The sequence below is a fragment of the Petaurus breviceps genome, unplaced genomic scaffold (genome assembly GCF_028583685.1).
Source record: "Petaurus breviceps papuanus isolate PSGF00001 unplaced genomic scaffold, PetGlider_PUasm1.0 80, whole genome shotgun sequence".
NCBI classification, from domain to species: domain Eukaryota; kingdom Metazoa; phylum Chordata; class Mammalia; order Diprotodontia; family Petauridae; genus Petaurus; species Petaurus breviceps.
This window is the reverse complement of record NW_027186540.1, coordinates 16,009,880-16,013,993: the sequence shown is the minus strand read 5'-3', so window position 1 is coordinate 16,013,993 and position 4,114 is coordinate 16,009,880.

Genomic DNA, 4,114 nt, shown 5'->3' with positions numbered 1-4,114 from the left:
CTTCCTTCCTTCCTTCCTTCCTTCCTTCCTTCCTTCCTTCCTTCCTTTCTTCCTTCCTCTTTATTTCTCTCTCTCTTTTTTCTGTCTCTCTTTCTTCCAAGTGCTAAGGCACAATGTCTGGCATGTCATAGGTGCTTAATAAATGTTTATTGAATTGGACTGTATGAAGTGAAATATATCTGTACTGAGAATACTATTTGTGCATCACTTGCCCATAACAGTAATAAATAAATTTCAACTTGTTCATGTCTTTGAACACATATGCTAATTCTCTAATTCTACCTCCCCTTCCTTCCAATGTCCATAAGAGGAGGAAAGCACGAAGGCTCAAGTCTTGACTTCAGTTTTCCCATATATAAAATGAAGGGTTTGTCATAGAAAACTTTCAAGGTGTCTTTCCATTCTAACATTACGTATGAGTTTATAATTTCCAAAGCTGTAGAAACAAATGCATTCTGGGACTTCGTATTAACCCTCCCTCCTGTTTCAAAGACTCACTACTCTATTGTTTCTCATTTTCCAGAGTTCCCTGGCATCTCTCTGCCACCTGAAACCAGTGGGAACATTTTTGTTGATCCAAATTGAATAGAATTAATTTGAATAAATATTATACTTATATGAACAAAATACAAGTTTTGATTTGTATACTGATATTCTTTGGGAATATTTTCTTTAATGACTCAAACTCTAATAGCATCTCAAAATCTACATTTATAAAGGTAGGACAAATTCACTGTTTTACTGAAATTTGACTCAATCTAAAAATCTTTCCACTGAAAGTCTCTAAATTGAAATGTAAGGATGGGAGAATGTTTTCTGCCAAATTGGAAGCACCTCAGTTTTCTCAGTTTGGAAATGAATCAAAGCATTTTGGGTGCTCAAGTTCATTTGCCCGCAGCAATAAGCAACTTTATTTTCTTAAACTAAATAAAAGTTTAAAAATGTGTATTTAAAAGCTTTCCTAAATGCAGATGAATCAAAAACATATGGGCTAATTTCTTAGATCACTCTGGATTTCAAAGTCAAGGAGAGAAATGAATCTTTGGTTGAAAAAAACAACAACTAGGGTTGTTGCCTTGATGAACCTGGAAGCAATCCTCATCCTTCAGAAAGATACTAGATGGGTAAGGGAAAGGAATACACATTCATTAAGAGCTTACTATCTTCTAGGGACTGTGCTAAGTGCTTTACAAATATTATCTCATTTGATAGATAAGATCTATATCTTTATTTCTTTGGAGGATATTTAAATGTTGGGAAAATAATTCTGATAATTCATATATGCTGTGGAAATAATTTATTATTCTTATAGCAAGAAATATTTATAAATAGCCTATTTCCATGTGAAAATATATGGATTCTGGGGCACCTACCTATGTGGTATGGTGGAGAGCATGCTCGATTTGGAATCAAGAAGACTGACTGAATTCTGTTTTGTGTACGAACTATGTGATCCTGGCAAAGTTTCCTAACCTTTCTTTGTCTCAGTTTCCTCATTTGTAAAATAGTGATAATTGAATTTACTTTACAGAGGTATTGTAAGGATAAAATTAGATAAGTAATGTAAAGGGCTTTGCAAATCTTTAAAGGGCTACATAAATGCTAACTTTTATACAGTTATATATAATCAACTATTAGTGAAGGCTGAATAACCACACTAATACTGAATTCATTTGGAAATTATTTTGAGAGTTGACAAAAAAATAGACATCAGAAAATATGTGGAATTCTTCTAGTTTCTCTGTGTGTGTATGTGTATGTGTGTGTTTAAGAACATGAGGTTGTTCATAACAGATTACCTTTATGGTACTCTTGCATTGTCTATTTAAAATGTCAAGCTTGAAGTGAATTGGAAGAATCACATTGTACAGGTGAGATTATATTATAAGCAGGGCTTCCTAGTTCTGTCACTTTTACCCAAATCTAAGCTCTGGGGGACTGAATCACTAAATTATTGTACAAAGTACAAGCATCTGACTTATTTGGGAGGTTAGGGGTGGGTGGGAAAAAGCCTAGAATTTCAGAAGCTTTTCTTTTTCATTATAAATTCCTTAGTTTGTTTGGCACTTAGATTTATAATGTAATTTATGTTACTTAATTGGGCATTTTTGCAGATGTCATAACCCATAATTCAGTTCAAGTCACTGTGAAGATAGAAAATAATGTATAAATTAAGTGACTGTCATACAGGAAGTTCACTTGTATCCCAAGGAGATAAGTGACAAAAGAAAATTTCCACACACACCAAAATATCTATGTATAGCAAGACTTTTTGTGCTATCAGAAGATCAGAAAAAATCGGATTCCCATCTATTGGGAAATGGTGATTATGATAGTTAATGGAATTGAATATTATTGTGTAAACATAATGAATATAGAGAAGCATGGAAAAACATATGAATTGATGACAAACTGAAGGAGTAGAGAGAGCATCGAAAAATTAAATACCTCTAGAATGACTATAACTATCTTTTTAAATGGAAAGAACAGGAATAATAAAACAACTGAAACTGACTATTGTGAAATTTTGATGAAACTTGCCCTTCAAAAATAGATATAACAAGATATTTCCCCTAACTCCTTTGCCAAGGGAGAAGTCCACGAGGTCTGGAACTTTTTGTTGATTTTTCCCTGTATTTGTTATTTCTATTAAAAAAATATGTTGTTTAAAATAAATATTTGAAAAAATATTTTCTATTGTTATTTCTATATTTTTCTATATACTTTTCCCATGTTTATTATAAGGTATTACTTTCTAGGGGTAGGAAAAATAGCGATATAGGAGGAAATGTGGCTTATATAAAAACAAAAACAAATTCAATCCATATTTTAAAAAAAGAAGATGGAAAAGAAATCAGTTACAAAAACTAGTCACAAATAGATTTTTAAATGTCAAATTGAATTATTCATAATAGCAATCTCTAAAACTCTAAAAAATTTTGATCATACAAATTTTATCAGTAAAAACTGACATATAGGGAGCATGGTCTCTGGATGTCATATCACAGGTCAAGAGGGTGACTCTTCCTGGGAGAAACATGGGGGTAGAGGCAGGTCAATGCAAGACAAGTGGGCAGGCCCTGTTTTCCAGGTGGTGGATGGCCTTCATTTGCTTTCATGTTATTTGATAGGTTTGTGGGATTCTTGGAAGCAAAGAAAGAGTTCTGTATTTGGCTTTTTGGGCTCCGAGACCATTGGCAGCAACAGGCATCTTTCTCTGCTTAGTAGCTGTTGTAGCTTCCAGCTCCTACTCACACTCCCACTCCTGCTCCTGCCACCCAGGGTTTTGTCTGTTCTGTTCAGGCTCTCCTTGTTGAAGCTTCTTTTGGAAATGATCTGCCATGTTTTCTTAAGGGCAGGGGAAGAGAAGAGCCTAGCTTGGAGGGCAGCAAGGATCTAGCATTCTCTAGAAATATTTTCCCACTCTTAGACCAGTGTGGCTGCCTATGACCATGGAAGGCACAGAATTCCTTGTGACTTACCGCTACAAGCTACCGTGTTTCCCCGATAATAAGACCTATCCAGAAAATAAGCCCTCCCCTTACTGTGTAAGATTCCTCTAAAATAAACCCTCCCCCGAAAATAAGCCCTATTGAGATTGCTACTGTAGTGAAGGTGATCCCATGCGCTACACGCTACATTACGGTACCCTTTGTATGCACCATCCCCCCCCCCAAACACACGCCACGCTCCGAGCTGAATCCAATCAGAGCTGCAGCAGTGAACGCGTCATCCTGTTCTTCCCCAGTGATTTGCTTATTGAATAAAGGTACATTTTTTTTGTTCACATTTACCTGTTTATTAAAATTGCTGTCAATGTTCATTAAAATAAGCCCTCCCCTGAAAATAAGCCCTCTGGTGTTTTTCTGTCCAAAAAAATTAATAAGACAGTGTCTTATTATCGGGGAAACACGGTATCTCAAGTTTTAGAACATATATCCTACCCATCTGTAATGGGAATGTAAATTTTTAAGATCTTCCCTGCCCCTAGGCTAAAGTACACCTGGAGCCTGGGGTAGGAGGCTTGTTTTTCAGTAGATACTTTTTGATTGGCCAGTGGGTCCAAAAGGTTGTTACATTCTCTGAGTCAGGAGAAGGCTATATAAGCCCTGAT